Source organism: Bombus huntii, chromosome 3 (assembly GCF_024542735.1).
Source record: "Bombus huntii isolate Logan2020A chromosome 3, iyBomHunt1.1, whole genome shotgun sequence".
Lineage (NCBI taxonomy): Eukaryota > Metazoa > Arthropoda > Insecta > Hymenoptera > Apidae > Bombus > Bombus huntii.
The window spans coordinates 19,891,184-19,915,685 of NC_066240.1; the positions used below are offsets into that span (position 1 = coordinate 19,891,184).

General features: G+C 39.0%; 1 protein-coding gene across 2 annotated transcripts in view; it reads right to left on the reverse strand.

Moving 5' to 3' along the window:
• The window catches only part of LOC126863434 (protein sax-3-like), a 238,865-nt gene that overhangs the window by 99,027 nt on the left and 115,336 nt on the right, over window positions 1-24,502 (reverse strand). For both annotated transcript variants that reach the window (XM_050613604.1, XM_050613603.1), the window contains exon 2: window positions 17,333-17,374. The gene's annotated coding sequence lies outside the window, so the exon portion shown is untranslated. The remainder of the gene's footprint in view (window positions 1-17,332; window positions 17,375-24,502) is intronic.

Here is a 24,502-nt window from a genome sequence, read left to right on the forward strand (position 1 = left end):
TAAAAATCAAAAAGTATCGTAACATCTTTTGCTTTCGATTTTTCATTTTCAAACACTGTTGTTTAGGAAATCGAGACTCGTTAACTCGCCGCCGTAAATTATCCGTCACAGATTCGTTAGAAAATCGCAACAGTAGCCACTGCGTTAAAAGGCTTCGAATAATTCGGTAGCACGAATGAAATTTGCATAATTTCTCGATACTCTCTCAACCGGTAGAAAAGCAAAGGAAATATTTGCGACGCGTCCACTTGCCATATTTCACCGTTCTCGCCTCTACACCGATGTGAACCGGTCGGATAACTCTGCCATATTCGTCTCTATTCGATTTTAAAAGCTGAATTCTTCTTGGAACGTTGTGAAACGTGATCTCGAACGCCTGACCAAAGGATCCGCGCGAAGAGAAAGGGAAATCTTCTTGCGTATGGGCAACGAGAATGGTAAAAATCACGGACAAGATTCGATGTTACGCTTACATGTACACGATACGTGTACACGCGTATGTATTTCGGATGCTGACGCTACCATGACCATAGATGATATGACGTGACAGGGGGAACAGGTACGTACGTTTCCTCACGGACAGTAAACCAAACTAACGCGGACATCGATCGAGCTACGGGCACGTGCTCGAAACATTGGCCGCGAAGGTATTCGCGTTACCGAACCACTAACTATAATAGGTGCCTAAATGCGATCTACGATTGTGCTAATGAGTCGTGTATTGTAAGCAAACTTCGAGTTTTTGCAATTATTTTGCGAATTGTTTGGAGATTGTTCCGCAAGTTTGTTACAGCTTGATAACGTGACGATACATCGAAGTTAACGCATAATGTCAGCCAAAAGTTTACGACTATTCCGTATTACGTCACGTCGCGAAGAAGAGTTGAAAAGAGCGTCAGTTTATGAGTTTAGAATTGCCATTCTTTAGGAATCTTTCAAAGCAAAGAATCTACTAAAGCATCGATTTCGAATTGATAAGGCTAGTAGGAGGAAATTTAGATATTATAAAATATTATGGTTTAGTATTATCGCACTGTTATTTGTATTCTTATACATTTTCTATGAATTTTTAAATTTTTATCGTATAGGTGGTCGTATCACTTGTATCGTGTCCGACTCGTCATTGCTTATACTACTTATGCTGTCTTTATCCTGCGTTCTCCATGTTAAGAACTATTCGGTGACATTGTAAAATCGTAGCACAGCATTAGCAACACGTGGCATTCTATCGACATATAATTCTAGTAGCAGCTCGTTTTTAATGTCAACATTTAGAAGAAAATATTTTTAAAACGCCATCTTTCTAACAAATTGACGCATGAAAATAAACTGACTTTGTTACTCTTGAATATGTTTTCACGTAACGTAAAAGAGGGAGAAAGAGAAGCAGAGAGAGAGAGAGAGAGAACTACGGTGCATAATTGCAGAAGAGCATATGTACCTCAGTGGCGGATAAAATAGGATCACAAGTGCGCGCCGATTACGAAACATTTTCACCGCACCAACTGCAACAACTTCCTATGGAAGGTAAATATGTAATTGCTTTTTCATCTTGCACCGAGCATTATCGTTCGTAACATGCTTCAATATTCTATGGAATATTCAAATAGCAGTTACCCTTAGATTATTTAAATAGCCGTTAAGCCATCGAAATTATGTTAATGCGCCGCGCATGTTAATTGGCTTAACAATTATGGTAACGCGCTCGTTTCACCTGATACGAAGCATTGCACAAATTTTTTATGTTAATTGCACGCCCTGCTCCATGCTGACTCGCGATTAGACGCCATTTCCGCGTTACATACGATTTGCGAGTCCGCCATTTATTAACCGCATCTCCTAACATAGCCATTATACACATTTAACGTTATGATACGGATTTCCGGTTGTCAACGTTTCATTGTCTTTTCTTTTTTCTCAAATGTGTGACACTTTAATAAAATAAAATTTCTAAAATATTCGCTCAATTTTTGTATCGCAACGAGATCGAACAAGAGAAAGGACCTGGAAAATAAGAAAGTTAAATAGGTTTTGAATATAAATCAAGAAAATGTTACACGAAGTTACAGATTTTGTAGTTGCGAGTAAGACGAGTAATTTGTAGCGAAACAAACTTTCAAAGTAATGGATACGTCAAAAGTTACAACAAGATATCGAAGGTATGTTTGACTTCTATAGCACGGGAATACTGCGTAAGGGAAAATGGATCGTCCACAGTCGGACGAACTTGGTAGCTGTGCACGTGACAGCAACTACGTCTCTTTACAACTTCCGCGCACTTCATTTTAAAGCCCGATATGAAAAATAAAGTTATTGGCAGGAAATATCAACGTTAAAAGTAGAAACGGTCTCGCAAATAAGGTTTCTTTTTATACATTAACGAAAGACCTATCTTCGTATCCCGAATACCGGTACTAAGAAGAATTTCAACGCTAATAAAACCATCTATAGGTAAAATTCCATCCGCGAGGAAAGTAATATTACGGTGGAAGATATTTAAACATCCCCCACAGTTCTTCGAGCAGCTCCATTTAATTAAATTACAATAATCCACTCAACGCAGAATGGTGTTTTAATTAATTAGACATTGATAATCACCAAAGGCCCTGCTACAGCTAACGCGGTGTACCATTTAATTAATCAGTTTACTAATTTCTGTAAACTACTTCAATCAAGTTTACAAATACTAAGTCGTTGAACGCAACCGAACTTTAACCGAATTAAATCTTTATAGTCGTCGGCGATTAACATGTTTTACTCGTTGACGAAATATTTGCGAAGGAAGGAAATCATCGACTCACGTATCACGGTAATGAGTGACGATCGACACGCTTTAAGCCGCGAAATCGTTAGACAAATCATTAGCGTGAAATCAATTATACAGCCGGATTCGTTTAATTCCAATAAACAGTGGTATGCTATGTGTGGTTTACTGATCACAAATCCACATAATACGATATCCGTGTGCTCCCGCTAATGATACCTACGAATTAAACTAATACACCGCGAATTCGGCAAACGATTAGGCTAAAACGCGTTCGAAGTAGGTCAGTCTATTCCATTCATCGATCGTTACAATCTTATCTATCTCAAGTATATTCGTATATTCTTTCTCGTCTCTCGTTCGTGAAAGAAAGTTCGTTTGCAAGATAATTTCTACAAAAATTAAAACCTAATACCATTACGAGGCGATGAATAAATATTCGATCGTATCAACGATCCGACCAGATGGACGTCACGAAACAGCAAATCGAATCTAATTAACCTCTGTTCGCTCCATCAACCCTCTGAATTTCGAGTACTCCGGATACGAACGTTTGCTACAAACGACGTCCGATTTAGTATGATTATCACGGCGTACAGAATATTTTGCATACTATCACGGAATATCAATTAGACGATGCACATATACGTGACGCACAAGCGGAGAATATTTCGAATAGCTGTGAGCAACGAACATCTAGTTAGGGAAGATTAGGAGAACAGTCGATCACTGAGAAGATGAAATTGAAAGTTTCGTGTCGATATAATTATCCGTCGTCTTTTTATTCTGTCAAATATAATTTTCGTTATTTCGTTGAAAACTAACTCCAGCACTCTAAAGCATACGTAGCATCTTATTTGCGCTAACATACATATTTTCTATGGAACAGCGGAGAAATGGACACGTCAGGTTATACGTACGTACGCCAGGCACGCAACGAGGCAGTCGTATTACAAGTAATTATAACGTACGATCGAACGAGCGAACAAACGAATCAACGATGTTAATTTCAATTACCCGTTTTAACAGGCGAAACCAGGCCAATCGTGGCAATCTCCACTTTTTAATTTCCCATTATCACTGGACGTGATCGTTATCCCTGTAGCCGACCTCTACGCCTCTCCCGCTCTGTCAAACGCTTAAACGGTGGGAAGAAACGAAATGAAAATTCGCTTTCCAGAGGCTGTTCCCGGATCAAATTCCCGAAATGTAATTCGTCCCGTAATTCGGTACGTAGCTCGGAATAATTGATCACCCGCCCGATCATTGATTACCGTCATATAAACAAGTGGCAGGAATTTCGATCACGTATTCTCTCTGTGCACCTGTATGCGCGTTCGCGATTCTCAACGCGTATACGTACGTTTGTAACGTCGCGTATTTCGGTAATAGCCGGACCGTCCTGGTGTCGCAGTTAATTACGACAGAAAGGATTTCGCTGTGCGCCACCGCCGCGTCGGCCTGGATTTTCTCTTTCCGGACAATTCGACTTGTCCTCCGGCCGTAGAAACACGCGGTCGTCCGCATTTCCTGCACGAAGCGCGCAATTTCACCACGTAACTTCGACGACGCACACCGCCAGTTTTTCTTTCTTTCTCTCTCTTCTCTCTCTTTTTTAATTCTTCCGCTTATTAGCCTCGCTACGTCGCGTCGCGTTGACCGCGCTCCTACACCGCTCTCCCCACTTTCCAGAGTTGTTTTATCCCTTTTGGACTCGACTTGAATAATTTCCGCGCTTTATGGCGGTTTCAGCGGTGCACGTGAATTCTTTCGCCGCACGCTGCCGAGTATCGGACCAGTAGTTGCGGTTTTCGCTATTTCGTGGAACGTCCGAGTGCTAGCTGAGTTTTTAACGAATTTAAGTTTGGTTTACTCCGGTTGTAATTAAACGTTATGAAATATTCGAAGGAGAATCGGTCCCAAGATTCGTAAGATTTTCGCTCCTATCACGGAACGTTCGAATAGTTATTTCGATTATTTTTTCGTACTCGATTGTTTCGTCTTTCGAAACGAATTTAAATAATTTCTCTGCCCCTTTTTCCAATATTTTTGTTACGCGTATACGAACCTTTTTCTGGCGAAAGAATATTTCGTTAAACTCCTTTATCCGTTTTTCTGAAACGATTTATTTTGCTTTGAGAAAATTCCAACAATTAATCTTCCTTCGATATCGTCCCGTCGAATATGCATGAAAACTTTATATGGAATTTCCGACTAAATCTTTTTTATTTACCAACGTGTGCCACGTCTCTTCATTATCCTAGCTAATTCGATCTTAATCGATTTCATACCGTGAAATATTTCAAGCAAGCGTTTTACCCCAAATTGATGTTGGCAATTCTTCTAAATATACAAATTTCGTACGAATTCACAGAATTTGTTATTGTTCGGTGTACGCTTGCAATTAATTGTTACATTGATTGATCGAACCATTAAATTATACGAATTAGATGACGAGGCACACCTCTTGCTAAATTGATCGTTTAATATTTATGTCAAGGTATACGTGGGACAGAAATTTTTTAGATACGATCACGATCTTTCGTGCTCTTCGCGGAATATTTTCTCACCGTTCGTTAAATATATGCTACGGAAGTCGAGGAAAACCGAAGATCCTGATTATATCAAAGATTTTCTAGGTATCGGATAACGATAACTCTAACCGTCGTACGACAGATTTTCAACTAAAAAATAAAAGAGAAAATAATTCTAACGGGCGAAAGCCGTACCGATTAGCGCGAAACACGATGAATCCTCGGATGTCCTTTGAACCGGACGTCTTCCGGCGTGTTCATAGCCGATGCGCTTGAATCGTTAAACGATTTCTACGATATCCTTCCATGGACTTTCGACGTTCACGCGCAAAGAATCTGACAAGCAACTTGAATGGACACGCGAAGAAACTCGGTTTCGCAACGCTGCTAAAATGCCAGAGCCATAGCTTCTTTCTTTTTTCACAACGTGCGTCCTTCGAGACTTTAAATCCGCGTCGTCCTTTCGCGAAACGTCAGCTCGATAACTTTTCCTTTCCACCTTACTTTAACTCCGCGATTCTTTTCCCCAGCTATGCTCGCAACCACACCCGAAATGTTATCTATAAAATTATATGGCCGATGATCTTTCGCAAAAGAATTTTATCTATTTTAAAATGCCGTTTCGTTATAAACTTACGTGTTTATTACGATCAACAACTTTGATTCGTCTAAGCTTATGCTTTTGGGGGGAAAATAAAAATCTGTAAAAATATCTTTTAGCCGTTAAACGTATTTACATTACGTTTATCGGTACCGCATCGTAAAAACGTTAATTGTCGTGTACTTCGTCCGCTATGAGTTGCAAAAACTTGACGAGCTACTTTTTATCTACCTAAAATCTAGAACGATAACACGTTAGAACGATGCGTTGCAGCTTACGTTGGGAATTATTTATGGTGCCAATGAAAACCCTTGATGATGAATATGCTGTTCTTTTCGCGCGGGTAAATAGGGATAAATAGGAAGCAATAGCAGCGGGACCAAAGCGTAGCAAAGAAGGAAAGACTGGCAGAAAACGTGAAAGAAGGTCATTAGTAAAATAAGATAACAACGTAGATGTTGTTGCACGATCAAGATGAATGACTGTTACGAACAATATTTTTGGTTAAGAGATAATTCTGTTTTCGCGCGTAGCTCGATAATCTGTTCGACTATGTTATTTCAAAACATATTCTAATTAATTGTAACTAACATTCGTTTATTTTAGCGACGTTCGAATATTTTAATTTAGCTTAGAAAAATTTCACTGCAAATGACCTATAATCGATACCTTAGGGATCACCTATTGCACGTGTTTCCAATCAAATTGTAACTACGTTCTTTTTATTAATGCTATTGTTTCATCGTTATTGATTGCTAAAATAAAATGAACGACAAAATATTGTCATACCGACGATGGTACATCATATTCCAAATGATTTGAGATTTGTGAAATTAACGTTCTGCGTTCCACGTAATCGATCTCGCGTGATATTACTTTTCATCAACAGCGTGGAACATTCTCACGAAACTCTGCGACAAGAGAAAAAAGAAAAAAAAATAACAAAGAAGAAGAAAAGGAATCGTAGAAACGAAGAAAATTTGAGCGCGTTCTTTCGCGTTTCTCCGCGATTTTCCGCGATTTTCCGCGATTTTCCGCGCGCGAAAATACCAGGCTCGATACTCTTTTATCGTATCAGGTCGTCGTTCGTTCCGAAATATTTCAACCTGTGCCTTCTCTTTTCCCCGAAACACAGGCAAGCCTGTTTTAATTAAACTGTATATGTCGTCGGTCGAATAAATTCAATCCCACTGGTTTATCTAGGACCGTGACCCACATTGTTCTCGACGGTGTCTGCACCCTTGCTTTCGTTTTTTCCCCCCTGTCTTTTGTTAGCTCTTTTTATTATTTTATTATGCCCTTGATACGTATGATCGGCGATCGACGCGAATAAACTGGTGGAAAAGCGTCGACAGACGCAAACCCTGAATCTACGCGAAACTTGATCTACTCGTTATATAATTTTACGATCGACGAATGAATTTTACCAATATGTTGTACAATCTTTTATGAATTTTGTCGCGAAGCAAAACAGAGATTACCGGAAAATGTTACAACAACTGGTGTATGCCTCGCGTGTAAAAGCTAATAAGCTTTACGATAAATAGAAATATCACTACGAGTATTAGTTAACTAGGATTTCGTAACACCTTCGAAAAGCTTCGTTGATTTCGAGATAGTTCACCCAAATTATTGAGAAGTGGTTCCGTCCCTTTGTCCCAACAATTCTTTCAATGTTAAATATTCTAACGATAATACATACTGGCTCGATGATTGAATTTCGATATTTTTAAAAAATTGTCTATTTAAATCCAAAAACTAACGGAGAAAATTCTAAAATTTGTACGCGAAATTTCTAAATCGATGAATATCGTCGCGTGTTTCGAATAAAAGCAAAGGCCGTGAAGAATTTTGGCTGACGGTTCGAACGTTTGAACAACGAAAAGAAATTCAATCGAAATATTACGCGATTGGAGCGACCATTCGATGCGCTTCTTCGAACGAATTACCGATTGCACGCTGCGGCGCGCCAGTTATCCTACGGTCGAAAGGTTCATTCGTCGACGAAACATTCGCTCCATCGTTTATACGTTGCTCTCTTGCGCGATAAAGTTCGTTGCGTTCCCCAGTGACGAATCGTTCTGTCCAATCTGTACCCAATCAAAGATTTAACGACGCTGTACGAGTGAAACATAAAACTATAGACCGTACTATACGTTTCATCCTGTATAAGTGTCGAAGCATTCGATGCCCCAGATTCTAAGCTATAGCTGCTCGGAAACTCGATAATTTTGTTAGCTTGGATAGAAAATTGTGAAAATTTCTACGCGGATGCACCCATATAAAGCATGTAGCACTTACATTTTACAAAACGTGACACTTTTCAGTGGCTGCGATCGTATTATTCGCGCGAAAAATTCATTTTTTTTCGTAGTACGTGCTTCGTACTTTCGTTTCTAACAGATTAATTACTAAAATACAGTTTTTCCTCTGAATAAGCAACTCGCGATCCTCTCTTTTCTATTTGAACTCACCGACAGAACGAGAGATCCGAGAAGGAGCAAGAGGTTGGTGAAAGCGAGAAGCCATAAATTTTTGTGGTCGAACGAACAGTCGTGAACATAATTTAACAGAAGACGAATAGAATACGTGTAATGCTTTTTCTGGTGTCAGCGATCCTCGCGCGTTATACGCTACTCGGCCGATCACTTTGCGATCTGCCGCCATTCTCTTTCCTCCCGTTCGAGAACAAAGTCAAGCCGAATAGCGTATTCGTCTCGCAATAACCAACTGTACGGTCTCGAGCGTGTTGCTTATTTCTAGCAAAGGCTGTACAGATAGGGTCGTTATTTACAAGTTTACCTCTTTATACGTATTTGGATATATATGTGTTCAACGGATTGGGTTCCACAACATATTCAAAAATCATGAAAATCATCGTTGAGGAGTAAAGCTGCAAGTATGTAATTAGCAAATATAGCTGTCATTTTATACAGTACACGTTAGAAAAAAGAAGAGTAGTATCCGTTAATGTAACAAAAATCAAGCAGCGGTTTATGTGGTGAAATATAAAACGGAGCGTGAGTCATCCTTTCCACGAATCAATTTCTCGTTGCTCTTCACCGCCAGTGGACAAATTGTGTAGTGAAAAGAAAAGAATGCACGAACCCAACAAAGAGGAACAAGTAGCAAAAGGATGTGAATCGATACGAAGATTCGGTCTTGTCCATGCACAGTTGGATAGTCAGAAACGTCCGTGAAACGAGTTGCCAACGTTCAGCAGCTTTGACTGCACTTTTTCTGGGTAAAAGCGAGCTGCTTACCGATCGTTTAAATTTCGGATCACTGGTTCGGAAATAGAGACCCTGTATGCCATTAAAACTATACGGCCTTTCAGATCGGTCCACTTTTCTCCTTACGCTCGGTTCTCGTCGATCCGTCTTTGCCCTCTTTCCAAGGCAAAGCTTCCTTGACTTTTCGCGAGATTCCAATTAATGATTCCAACAGAGAGGAGCCAATGCATGTCCATTCATCGAGCTGTTGCTATTGTCTTCCAAGTGGTATAACTTTGAGCTCGAAAGCGGTGTATAAAGATCGGAGAAGTTTGGCCCATAGTTTAGGGAGAATGATAGTATTTTAAAGAAAATTCTCGATAGAACCAAGTAACTGGTTCGAGTCTTTTAACCTCTCTCTCGCTTGCTCTTTGAATGTTTAGTAATGCATGAAACATTCGAAATGTAATGCCTAAGTTAAACAAGAAAAAAGTAAATCGCGTAGTTGGAAGTCAAGTTACAGAAAAAAAGCAAACTAATATTATTCAAACTGTGACGTAAGCTTATGTATTTGTCATTTGAAAATACGTCGCTTAAGAGTTTGAAATATTGTAAAAGAGGGTAGTGAGAAAAATTTATAGCGGCACATGAGTCGTAGGACGATGCGGATCGAGAGCGACTCGTGTTGTTGTTGTGCCTCGGAACGCGGACACAGCCTTGACGCACGAAACATAACGATAGATAAACTCCGGACAAAACAAAGTCACCGTTATGGGCAATCGTCGATCTAAGACAAATTCAAATTTTCCGACTCCCCCGACCAGTATAAATAAACGGACGCGATCGCGAGCGAACAGTTATTATCCGAGTTACAGTTCCAGTTAACACACGAGTTATTTGTCCGAGTTATTATCTGCGATTAACGGAGTGTACGAGTTATCAAGTTATCCGCGAGCGATCATACACTCTATCTTTGCGATCACATTTGTACGAGCGTCGGCGGTATTTATATTTATTCATATTTATTTTATTTATTCCAAATATATTCGACGGGTCGCAGCAACAATTTCTCGTTATTCTACATTATTGATCCTCGCACAATCCACTACGAATTGAAATCTACGTGGGACACATACGTATATAGCTATTTAAGTTCAAGTCGTGAAAAACATCTTTTTTCCATCGCGTTTCGTTACCCTACTAAGAATATTAAACTGCTTACATCTTTATAGGGCTCGAAATCAATTTCGCGGCCTTTCGTCCCGGCCACGCAGAATTTCTGTTAGCCTATACCAGGATATTTCCCGATACACGTCTGGAATGAAAAAAGTCCATCGACGGGAATATTCTTTTCACGACCCCATGGGATTAATAGAATAACTGCGCTACCTCAAAGAAATCCTACATCCTGCTCTACGAAGCAGAAAAATCGTGCGCCTGTCGGATGCGAAAGCAAGCCATTTTTATCGATTCAGGACATTTTCTGCTCTAACTTCTCGCTACAAAACTGACATTCAGCACATTTTTTATTTATGATAAAAAATATGTGTAAAATTTCAATATTGCTGTGAAAATCTGTGCGAAGAACAAAAGGTACGTGTAAATCTTCATTCATGTATTATAATCTTCTTCGATAGGATTGTTCTGTTTTCAAGAAAAAGAAAGCAAAACGCACGACCCATATTCGATACGTTTGGAAGCAGGAAAGCTCTAGAGAATCTAAAGGGCGGATTTATTCAAGACCACTGCTCGTCTCGTATCAACGTGTATGCGACAGTTAATAAAAACGATGTCGTTGCATGACGCGGAAAAATGGTAAACTCGGGTGCATGGGACGATAATACGCTGTAGACTTTCGTCGTTGCGGTCGAATGAATATTCACGAACGAACGCTTGGGCAGATTTTCGAGAACAATAATTACAGGATCGCGGTTGTTACGTATGTCGAAATTATGATTTCCGATAATGGGAATATTCGGTAGGAAATATCGAACGTTAACGCATGCATTGAAAATCGTTATAAATGGCTGTAACTGACCTTTTAAAGTGGTCGTAAACCAAAGTTTGTAAAAGCTGCTAATTGCTGATACAATTATCCTTCTACAGCGGATTATTATTAACGCGAAGGGTCATGAATCGAACGTTAAAATCTGTGCTAGCGATATCGCTGGTAACGCACACCTACATTGATTATTTATTTATTTATATTCTGTTAACCTAATCGTTTCATTTATAATGTTCCTTCAGCCAATTTACGTTAGCGAATTCCATTCCATCTTCGATTTACATCGTCGTTATGAAAACCAAGTCCAACGATTTCGACTACTTTTCTCATAGAATAAAGTATTTCTTTCTTTAAATTATACAACTTCTTTATTATCCTTGACCAAACCGACGATTACCTATTTCACTTATTTCTTTCAGTAACGCAACGTTTGCGTAATTTTTACACGTTCTTTGACCGCTTGATTCTTGCTGAATTAAATCGTTAGGTTTGATCTAAGCTCGCTGCGTTTCTCCTTATTTTCTTCCCTCTCAAAGTCGTAGTTTTTGTACGAGGAAATGAAATAACCACTGGTTCGGTAAACCAGTCACGGAGTCACAGTTGATTTAAATCCATTTGGCTAAACTCAGAAATAATTCGGTAAGAATATTTCATGGCCAATATTTCATAAAAATACCCAATACGGTTTTTACGAAACTTTACCGAACGTACATATTTTCTCGTCTTTGTATTTATCTTGCGAATTTGTTTTCACGGAATGGCTCTCGTGTTTGTTGATGTTTTACCGTATCCTCGTATCTTCCAGTCTACCGTTTTTCTTATTTTCTTTTAGAGTGGACATCGACGAGTTTCTCGAGAAGGCATTACCGTGCCGCGAACGTGTATTCGCTTTTACAAGCTTTCTGTTAGAAAAGCGTGTTTCCTCGGAAGAAAGAATCGCCTTTTTTCGGCATTCATTCGGCCAAGCTAAAATTCTTCTACGCCATTTTAACCTCTAAAATACTTTTCATCTCTACATTCACGATCAATCCGTGATCAATACTAGACAATTATTGTTCTATTATCCATCTTGTGCGAAAACTTTGCTTTATACCATACTTTAGATTCTCTGATACATTTATTAAAAGAATAAAGGGCAAACGATACGATACATCATAAAGTTATCAACGATGTAAATTGAAAACATTTATTACGCCGAGGCTTATAAATGCCACTATTCTATCGCAGACTTTTATTGAGTCAACTACGTTTCATGGAACCTTTGTACGCATCTCTTTCTCTCTCTCTCTCTCTCTTGTTTACGTAATAATGTCCCCGCTGGAATATCGTACGTAAACTACTGTCCCACTCTCGAGGATGGTTTACAGGCAAGTAACCTATAAAAAAGCAAGATATATTTTACGAGCAGCGTGAATACTTTCAGCGGAAAAATAAAAACGCTCTGCCGTTGAAAAAGGATCGATATTACGGGATAAGAGTTAACGCCATTTATACAGTTTCTATATCCTTTCTCCTTGTCCCATAAAAAATATTTGCCAATCTTTGTGCTCCGTTACTCCTCTTCATCCGCCATTCCCCTCTCCTATGCATTTGGTTAAAAAATTTTGCATCCTCGACAACTTTTCCACTCTTTGCCGTTTTTTCGTTCCATTTATCCGGACAAAATTCATAAAAAAGAAGGAAAACGAGAGTAGATGGACTGGGTCGCTCGATAATCTTCCTTTTATCTAACCGGAGATTTTCTCAAAATGTTTTGCAGTTCGATCGCGAGACTTTTGCGAGACACCTTCGCCACCACAGCCTTCTTTCCTTTCATCTTAAATTCGATTTAGCGGACGACCCGACGACGATACGGCGTCTCGCTAGATGTTTCGCCGTTGTTTCCAATCTTCCCGTTCCCGGTTTCTGTTGCTCTTTATTGTCGCGAATCGCGGAACGTTAGCACATTTCGATATTTCGTGCTCGAGACCGTAAAAAAATCGACGCTGAATTGAATTTCGATCGGCCCGGCACGCCGCGCGCGCTTTTTTCCTCCGGCTCGATCGAGGATCATTTTTCCGGTTCTTTTGTCGGGATTTAGTCGACGAGGTCCGATTTTTGCTTCTGCCTGCAGCTTCCAAAATTTTTTCCATCGATACCCCCTCGCTCGTTCTTTTGTTCCAACCTCTTCTCTCACACCGTTTTCTTTTTTTCAACTGTTCGATCGAGGCAAGAAAGAAAGGAAAAAAAGAAAATTCTTCTCGTGGAATGGTGATTGCTGCTAGACCGGTGTACTCGCTCGAGCAAACTCCACCGGGGAATATCGCGCTTTTAACGCGATTTATCTTTCGAGGTTGAACACGTTTAACGAGTTTTAACTCCGCTTCGCGACTTGCTATTCTAAGCCATTTTTCCGGACGTAACTTTCGGTCGGTGGAAGCGGCGCAATGCGGTATTTCCTGTTTCAACGAAACCTATTGCGATTTGCAAAGATTAAATTTATTCAATGGAATCTATCGACGTGCTTTCGAGCTCGTTACCTGAACCGATATACCGTGCGTGAAATTTTTAGATACACGTACAGTGGACAAGATTATTGTTCGTTGACCGCGACTAAAATCGCTTTCGTTCGTCTTTCGAAGACGATCAAAATTAGAGATAAGGAACAATACGATGTAAGTTCTCCAAGAGCAGTTTTCCTATTCTTCTTTCTCTAAAATTACGACTATAGGCATTTGATAATTTCGGTAAGCCCTGATGTTTTTAGACTAATGGTCAGAGATCTAAGAAGAGTGTTTTTAGAAATGCAAGAAAACTGGTCGTTTAACTTTTAAGAAAGAAGAAATAGTATTCATACAATACAGCAATAAAGAAGTTGGCTTACTGAAACACGCTTTCCTCGATCTATCTACGTTTACGACACGGAATGTATGCAACAGGCAGTAAACGCGCTAAAAGTTAACTAAAATCAGCATGCTATCTTTTATTACGACGTCCTGTAAGTTTCAGAAGTTTCAGCAATATGCAATTTTTACACGACGTATTTGCAACGAGAAATACGGTGAAAAAGTCCACAGAACGATCATCGATACTGTCTTTGAATCAACTATAATAGTTGTTTTTACATGTGCAGACCGTAATTCGTATTCTTTAAACGAAGAAAAAGAGGTCTCTATCCTGCACGCGGAATCGCAACAACGGACGAACGAGATAACAGGGCAATTGCATTACCGAGCCGCAGATACGTGATCGTTTAATAAAACTCAGCCATTTACCATCTCCGTGTTGTACTTGCTAATTATCTTTTACCAGCGGTTTGGTCGCGTTCGCGGCGTCGAACGAATCGATTCGCGAAACTTGCAAGTCTTTCGATCGCTTGATCCAGCGAGCAAACTAATACGTTTTTGCCGTGACGGAATCACCCTGACTGGGAATAACGATAGAAGAGATACGCTGACTCTGCGGCGTGTCTTTCGGTTAGAGATGGATCTTAAGGAGGAAAATTGGAGGAAAGTTTGCCTATGCAAATGTGAATACAATTACCGTTGTTTCCTCTATCAGTCGTTGAGATAATTCTCAAGAGTCTGGTTTGAAATGGATTAATTATTATTAAACGTAATAGAAAGTTGGTTCGTGTTGCGTAACAAATGTCGTTTAGGAAATAAAAGATACCGAAGAATGTAACTTGTTTAAAAATATAAAATTCTAATTAATCGTAAAGTAAGTTTGTTCGATGATTTCCTTGTTATTTCGAGATTAATATTGCAAAAAAAAAAGAAAAATTATATATATAAACGAAAAGAATCGTAGAACGTTTTACGATATTAAAGTGGCTAGAAAAAGATCTCATCGAAGAGCGACGTTTATCGTGCCATAACTTACCGTGTATTTGTTAGAGTTTTTCTAACGTATAGTGTTATATAAAATGCATGGAATGAGATCTGGATCAACGGAACTGCTTTACAAGTCCTCTTACCCACCATAGCCTTTTGCTTCTAGTAGCACAGCTAGCACGATCAAAGCAGGTAACATCGAATAACTCTAAATAATTAGATAGATCGGCAAACACCTTTTTACCCATCCTAAGCTAGTTGGTTACAGGATAGATTCCGCGACTCTTAACCAAATCGTCTGTCAAGCTTGTTCAATTTCGTTCTCCATCTTCGGTCAAAGTACATTAGCAGCTTAAAACATTTTAAATATTTTAATATTCGACTTCGTACGACGCGGTGACTCCAAATCGTCGTGCTACGAAGTGTCGGCGATACGACCGTTTAGAATTTAGAGAATGCGTGAGGTTCTGGTAGCACGCGATCCGACGTCGCACTGCCAAAGAATAGAGACGCTGCACCGCGAAGCGAGGCAGACAGCCATGCCTTTTGGTACGTGGACGGTGACTCTGTAACTGTGAGAGACGACGCTCGATCTTTGCCACTCAGTATCTTGACGAAAAATAAATCTCGAGTAAGAAAATGCAGAGTTCGAACGCCTGGGACGATCAAAAAGCGACCTTCGTTATCGAAGACCTCGAGGCCGCATAAATTTTAAGCCCTCCTTCGTATGGTGTGTTGTATGCCGGGCCATGACGTTCTGCGATTACGACGCCTGGTATTTTCCGCTATTCTTTGTACAATCGTCGATCTGAACGAAAGTCCAAGTAAAACCACGCGAGTTCGACATTTCTACAGATATTACTCGGCTTTAGTATTTTCTTATGCCGACAGTGTGATTATTTTCCTAACATATCACTAACGCAAAAACTTCGATGTATCAAACAGTCCTTTGGAACGAATCTCGAAGATAAAAAGTTTCATCGAAAGACGAAACGTATACTTTGTGATCTTGATACATTCGTCAAATGTCAATTAATGGCAAACGATATGCTTCGTCCGTGAAGCAGTGGTATAATTCTAAAGTTACAGTTGTACAGTTACTCTGCATATTTTTTCAAAGGTGACGACAGTTGTCATCTTTGGCGCGTTACTCTGTAAAGTTGAATTTCTGTCGTTATACTTCTGCAACTTCGAAGACGTTTCGTACAACAACGTTTTGCAGGGGCCTTTATAACTAGTTACCAAAGTTCCTTTAAATCGGAGAACGCGATGCCCGGTACCAGTAACCGATAGTCAGCGAACTTATATAGATCTGCTGACATTGTCTTGCTTCTTTAAACAAAAAATAATCGCCCTAACATTTACTTTCCTCTTTTTATGTATGCGCGTGCCCTTTACTCGATTTAAATGTTAATTGTCCCCGAGAGCTTGTTAATTCGTTTTCCCTTTTCGTTATAACGAAACGTTATTAAAAATAATAAACACGAGGGAAACAATCGAGTTGAATATATTTCCCACTCTCCTTTCCCTGTAATTCCTCGTTTTGTCGTATCTTGCGATCCCAATCAGTTCGTTACAACGATTCAAATGTACTGATAAGCGTTTAATAAAACGTATTTTCGCTTATGCTAGCATATCGGACAGATTCGACTATCTAAGCTGATATGTATAGAGTTGCACAGCTGATGTAACGAACGTGAAATTTAAAGATGGCGGAATCGATCCGCGAAGAAAAACTAAGAGCCAAATTATAATAAATTACATAGGCAACTGCGAGAAGGACGTTGTCTTGTTACCATCCGCGTATAGAAACAGTCGCTCGTTTATCTTCCACAACAAATTAAGTCTAATTACTAGGGTATGATCGCGCGTAATTACGTTATGTTTCGTCGTTGCTTAATTAACGTAAGTTGGTTCGTGGGATTCGCGATATTCCTAACGTCCGCGCCAGTCGAGAAACATTTATTCTCGAGTAAATTAAAGTTATCCGTAAATCGCGTCGAGTAACGAACGCTCTTGTGAAACGGAAAGCGGAAAGTTGACGTACGAAGGAAATTTCGAGAAGAGGCAGGGGACAAAATTGGAAGAAAACGATATCTACTTCCCGCGTAAACAGCTCTTTGCACCACCACGTACCAACTTTCAAGATTTTACCAAGTTTCGTCTACACGTAATAAACGCAAACAGGAAGTAAATTAATTAGCAGTCAAATATTTTCGTCGGTTAAGATGCACCTTAAGATGAAGTAGAGGAAGTAACTTTAACGATATTATTTGTGTCGTATACGATGGATTCCGTATGTATCGAGGCTTAACGAATAACAATTATTTGTGCTGATTTTAAACTTTGTTAACGATATTGTATATTATCGTACATATAAACGTATTCAGGATGTAAAACTTACCACGAACACGAGATGGAACGTTGGTCCGACGTTAGAGACAGCCTAGAACAAAAATAATTTCTTTTATGCAATATTTGAAGAACAGAGGATCGTAAACTTTTATGAAAATTGTAAACTTGTGTAAAATAATCGCTATTTCTACGGCCCACCGCGCTTATTCGCATAATAATTCCCATAAGCGCTGATTACGAGATATCGAGATTATTTGACAGTTTCGGTGATTTACACATTCGGCTAAGCATTAAATTAATAGCTTCTTGCTATTTATTTCAAATTTACCAACGTTACTACTATTTGAAACACTCGCGATACCTCAAACGTCGTTGCTATTTACGTTTATGTTATTTAAGCAACGAAACTAAACGTTTCTAGGCTTTCTCCGTCATTTGTTAACAAGTTTTTTTAGAAATGTCTAGTCACGGTAGCGTGTAGAGCGTTAAGAGTATAAATTCGTGGCTGGCGAAAGAAGGGTAAAGGATGAAGATGGCGGAGAACGGGAAGAGAGGCGCGAATTTACGAGACAGGTACGCGGATGGTTCCACATGCTCTGCTTTCATCTGGAGCAACAACAATTCCGGGGATCCGGTATGCTGGACCTCTCGTCACTTCCAGACAAACAGTTTCGGTAGTTTCGCAGCTCGTTCACGCGGTATGCGTGCTAGCTAGCGTTCTTGCACACCGGAACGCACCAGATAACGCTGACCTGAAAAACTATGCAGCCCGCCATAGATCGTCATTATCTCGAGGAACAGCCGGGGAAAGGGACCAGGGAGAACAGGATGCATTTGTCCCGTTCTTTCCGGAGGACGCGAGAACCGTGTATCTGTTTCGGTGGAAGAGCGTTGCTTGAATATGCGGGATGAACCTGTACATATGCACACGCGTACCAAATACGTCAGAAGGTTCTGCGAGCAGAGTGCATAGGCGCCGGATCCGATCCATTTATCTTAGATATTCCGGTTTTAGACTATCTTCAAGGCGAGTTTTATGGCAACGAAGGGAAAGGACGATACCGGTTTCAATGGGATCTAAGTAATCGAGATACGCCGCTTACCGACATAAAATCAATAATTCCACGACATTTTTTCTCGCAACGTTAAATCGTAAAAGATATTGTATTTAAAGCTAGCAGTCGTATATCGACGGACCACGGAAACGATGAAGCTTTCGACGGGATACATACATATATGCACGATCGAGTTATTCTTTCTTTGAATTATAGTTCGAATAATACATCGTATTTGCCATGCATACGGGTACGAGAATTCTCACATATTTTATACGTATTTTCTAACGGATCAAAAATAACAACCTACTATAGGCGAAACGTTCAAGTGGATTTTGTTATCAAGAAAAATAAATGAAACGATACCGAGCAATGAACTTCGAACGGATTAACAAGTACCAATAGCGTTCTCGTAGCATTCTAGTAGCCGCAAATTCATTTAATAAAATTCGTCGTTTTCACCTTAATCGAACGATTTTCAATTTAATCAAACGAATGTAAATGTAATAAATGCGATACAAAAAATTATCTGTATTTTTGCAACCACCGTGCAATAATTTTGTACCTTATATTCGCACCCCATGCATTTTAACTCTTGGTGCATATAGATTCGATATTTATTTTCTAGAAAGCAAGAACATATAGAAACATTTGCATCGCATGCATAAAGACGCGTATAAAATCGCAAAGTACTACAAAGCGCGACGGGGGATGATGTAAATTATCGGAGGGCGAATCTTCGAAAATCGACGTGATAGAAAATACCGCGCGACCGGTTAAAAACCGAGACACAGGGAAACCAGAGATAAAAGAAGACGGTGATGAGAAGACGAGAAGGAATCGTTCGATTCTTTCAAAGTCGTTTAGCAAATACACTTTCGAGCTTTACTTTGCCCTCGTTCGAAGAGCTGCCTCTCGCCGGATTGCGAGACGAGGCCAGAGGAAAGAGATCGAAACGGGCTCGCCACTTTGCTCAACGAATTTTCTACCGTACGGCGAGTAGTCGTTTCTCATTGTCCGTGCACGCAACTTCGATCCACGCTAGATTTTGCACGCTTACGACCATTGCTGGGAAACGTCTCTCGAGCAATACCATCTAAAGAACCGGAGGAAAAGTATTTCCTCCAATTCGTAGTTGTTCGCGTTTTAGTTTGCCGGGTTGCTCTTTAGGAGATAAACCCAAGTGTATTCGGGAGACTAGCGTAAAGAAATGAAATTATTGTTCGACGGTTGGATTGTGTTGGATCGCGAATGACTTGTAAATTTTTAAAGCACTTGATCGTTATCGTGTGAATCTTGAAATTTCAATTATCACAGATGATAGAATTAGATTTTCGTAGAAGCAGAACGTTGAAACGAATAATCATTCGATTCTGTTTCCTAATTTTTTAATTGCTTCAACGATCTTGCTTTGCTCTGTAGATTAAAACTACGTTCTTGAAATTAACACTACCCTTTTATTATAAAGGGTTTATTCCGAAAAATAGTCGAAATACAAAGAAATTCAATTTAGCGTCGTTCCATGTTTCCGGACACCGGTAATAAAATGTACAATTATCTTATAAAAATTTGTTCCTCTGTAGAACATCGTTTTAAATCTGTTTTAACGTTTGCATTTTTAATTACAACTCTGAAATTATTTTAAAAACTTCTATATTTCATAAAAACTGAATAAGGAAAGACTAAACTTTCGTCCTGAAATTTTGTCGTTCCGTTGAACTGCTCTTTACGATTACGCTCTCCCTAATCCTCATTTTTCCACAATTACACACTTCTTCCTCGTTATTTCCATATCTCGTATTTTCCATTTAAATGATAAACAGCCTTAGCTACCGAAAACAGCGGTTTTAAACGAACGCGCATAAATAACGCAATGGTTTCTGCGATTCCGGTGAGCGAGAATACGAGAAGAGAGGGAAAAACCACGAATCGCAATGTACGCGTACGAGACATCAGAGCAACTCCAAACACGCGGTTTCGTTCGCTTGTACTTTCGTAAATGTGCCTGCCAGAATTTCTGTCGCGTTTCTTCGAATCCATGCACAGTGCAGAGATTGTTGTTGCGGCGTTTCACGTCAAGGATGCTCGCAGTTCGGAGCTTAGATGGAAGGAAACAGAAAGTCACGAAAAGCTTTATTTGCTTTTATCTGAACTTTGCGAAATGAGAAAATCAATTGCAAGTTGCAAATAGCAAAAGTATCTAAAGTCGCGGAGAAAAATAAATCGGCATTATATATCCGTATAGTGCGTAGTTTATTTCTTAAATAATTGAAATTAACATCTACATTTTTGTTGAAATAAACATTTTTGTTGTATTTGAAGAATTTCATTGATATCCATTTCCTCTGGCTGATCTATCACTTATTTTTCCTTCCAACTGTGAATTTCAACACAATCTGTTTCAACAATAGAGAATTCTAGAAATTGCAGTTATGTTTCAAATTCTTGATAGTTTAGGGTATTGAAACATAAAATGTTTCAATAAATATATCGTAAAGTGTTGCGCCGAAAGAAAACAGATTAATAATTCTTCTTGGTAATATTGCTGAATTAATTATTGAGATAGAGTGATTGGATCCGTTAAAGTATAATTTTTATATTTAGCCACCCGTGCACGTTGCAATTCATGTTAGGATATAAACGGATGCTCGTTTAGGTACAACTACGGCTTCATTTATCATTCTCTTTTCTCGTTCACTTACATTCATTCGATTAACTATAGCTCCCTGCAGTAAAGGAAAACGATTATAACTTGAGGAAGGAAGGTCTCTTTACGCGTAACTGCCTCTATTCGCTACTCATCCATTTTTTAGTTATATCTGTCGTAATAAGATCGTAATTTATGTCAAACTTAATGAAACTTGGATAAATTGAAAAAAACTAATAAAAAAAATATATGCCATAAATAAAAGCAATCAGGACCGAATAAACACGATAATCAAAATTTATACGACTAATTTTTAAACCAAAGTGTAATTCAATGAATGTTCTTCGTTTGCACAAAAAAATGCAGAAATAATATTTGTATTTCTTTTTCCCCGATATTGTTATTTTCGAGATAAATTATATCGTAACCTGTGATAAATGACCGATAAATATATTATGCTTCCATGATCCTTTTCGCAATATTTGTTACAATATAGAGAACTCGATTCACGACTACGGCTGAATCTTATTCAACTAGAAAGAATTCTATGTATAAAGCTAGTATCAAACCGCGTGTCTTAATGTCTTCATTAAGAACAAGTTCTGCCATCTCTCTGTGATAGAGCGCTCAAGCTAAATGCAATTGGCCAGTCGAGGTCAGTAGTAGCTGAGACTTTCGCGAATATCTAACACAGGATATAGATTGTTAACCATGGCTCTCACGATAATCTCATGGAGCAAAATAAAATTTCGTCAGCTCTCTGGCTTCCGTGGCAATAATATCGATTGCCGAGAGTAAGTTATGACCACGGAATTAAGACAGAACTAAAAGGGTACAAAAGGTATAAAGGACAACAAAATTTGATCGTCTTAGGAGCGAGCAAAATATTTCTTATATAAGAAAAATTAGGTATCTGTGTTTATAATAAGAAAATATGAAAATTAGGTATGCATATGATTCTTTCACATCCAGAGTCGTATATTACAGGAGAGGAAAAAATTTAGGTTTCGAATATTTAAACTACACTGTACTATCGTTCGAGATTTCTCAGATTAAACAAAAGATTTGTCTACTGAATTTATCTTGGCATACAGAAATAAATTCAATGTTTGAACTACATCGAGTTTGCTGCAACAGCACAAAATAAACATTTACCCAATCCCGGTTATTAGTAACCTACAGCGATATCATTCCTCAAGCTTACCAACCACAAAATTATTTCCTGCTCCGGGAAAAGAACACCGGTATAAAAGATAAGTAGCGAATTTTTATCTTTCTCAACGAGCGAACCGCTTGGAAAAAAGCAATTAACCTCTCATCCTATTTCCTCTTGATATCTTCGTCAACGCTCTAAATTATGGTCGACCATTCCTTAAAACAGCCTTCTCATTGATCTCCTTCTTTACCCGTGCTATTTAAAATCGACCCACGTCGATAGTTAAAAATGGCAGATCTCGAATATTTGTCTCACGTTCCCCGAGAAATTCTCCGCGTTTCCTACGTTTTGACACGATCGCTCTTCGCCAAAGTCCCCATACTCTTATTTATATCGATTCACCGGCACGAAATAGCATAGAGCCTGAGTAATCTTTCACGTTAAAGTTGAGTTCGTTTAAAGCTTAGATTACGGACGAGCTGAGATCGTTTAAATATCGAATATACGTCAAACTGAATTTTGAAATATATTTCTAAAATCTAGTCCAATGAAAAATCCACTTGATCAAATTCGTTACATTCGTTTCCACAAAATTCTTACAAAGCTTCGCGTTATTCAAACTCTATGGATTTAAGTTTTCCAGGGTGAATTTAAAAGTATGGATCTTGTTATCTCAATGGTCGATCACGCTATTATTATATATCAAGCTGGTTCCGATCGATCATCTCATTCAGAGATACCACCATGGCTACTAAGCCCACGGAAAATGCAAGGAAGATCCCCATGATTGCAGGCTTAAGTTACAATCGCAAGTAGTATTACGTTCTAGGCTTCGTCGTTTCGTTGCCTTGACCGCTAATGGAATTGATTTTCCCATTTCCACCTAAAAATTAGTGCCAGCGAAACGATTGCATTAAATCCACGCGTATCAAAGTGTTTCTATGCTTTTAAAAACTCTACTTCTCTAAACTAATAAAATATTATCTTGTTTTGTACTTACAATTAATTGAGATCTATTTTTCTGCAGAAATGTACGAAAGCTGTTACAAAGTTCTACCAATCTTGATACGTTGTTTCGTTATGATTCTTGTGATAGAATTATCTCGTTCTATGGAGAGAAGAATTTCAATGGAATTTCAAAGTAAATCGAAGAGTAGGATGATATTTCTGGGATTCCTAGAGTTCCCTTTGTCAGCATTTTCCACGCGTCTTGCGTGTAATTAAATTATTTGAACGTGCCTGTGATATTGACCGACGGGCGCGTTTCAATTTTCCACGGTGACGAACCGGTCGCGCGTCGATTAAAAATTGTCGAGCACCGAGCTGCGCGAAGTTGGTACCCTCAAATGCGAACTTTTATTAAAACCAACTTGCATTCGGTCGTCCACGATTTGACCACATTTGTCCGATCAAAATTTTCGTTTATCCACTCTTCAAAGAAGGAATGTACCAGAGCTTTTTAAATTTTCATTTGGTGGTAACTTTTTTTCGAATGGTGGGGAAACGAAAATTTTGATCGGACAAATGTGGTCAAATCGTGGACGACCGAACGCAGTTTGGTTTTTGTAAAAATTCGCAAGTGGGGGGCGACGGGGTCAGCTTCATCCAGCTTGTGCACCGCGCATCGAAAACGCTGACAAACGCGGTAAATTATCGATCGATCATGACAGTGGCTGGACGAGAATCAAGCACGCGGGAACCCGGTCGTTTGATGCGGAAATATGCCAATATTAAACATCGCCACAATTATCGTATATCTAGTGGGGTATTTTTAATTCGTTTTGAAGCAGTGCGCGGGCGAAGGGAAAGCCTTATCGCAACAATTGCCGATACACGTCCGCCATTTCTGTCAAGTTCATGATTTAACGAGTAACCGTGCTATAGATTTCTATCGAAACGACGATTCTTTAAATCATATTTAAACTCCATAATTTTCCAACAGTTCCGATGCTTCGATTACTTCGATAAATCATATTCTTCCTACATCGATATTGTGTTAACCGTGTCTATAGTGCCTGTTTTGTTCGTTAATAACGATCGGTTTAACATACAAAGCGATGAACAAACATTGTTTATTATGTTTGCCGTGTTTTAACAAATATTGATCTTTATGGATAGACGAACATTTGCGGACCATCGACCACGCATTCATTCACCATTAAACTCGTTAATAATTATGCAAACTCATTATCTCTAATGATCAATGCTTATCCAATATGTTACAGCCTGATGGCTTTAATACAGGATGATAACTTGATGATCTTAAATACTATAGGAGTTGTTTATGACGTGGCAGAACTGTTCGAAAATAACTTGGATATTATTAAGTGAAGCTATACGATAATACGTATTAAATTTCCA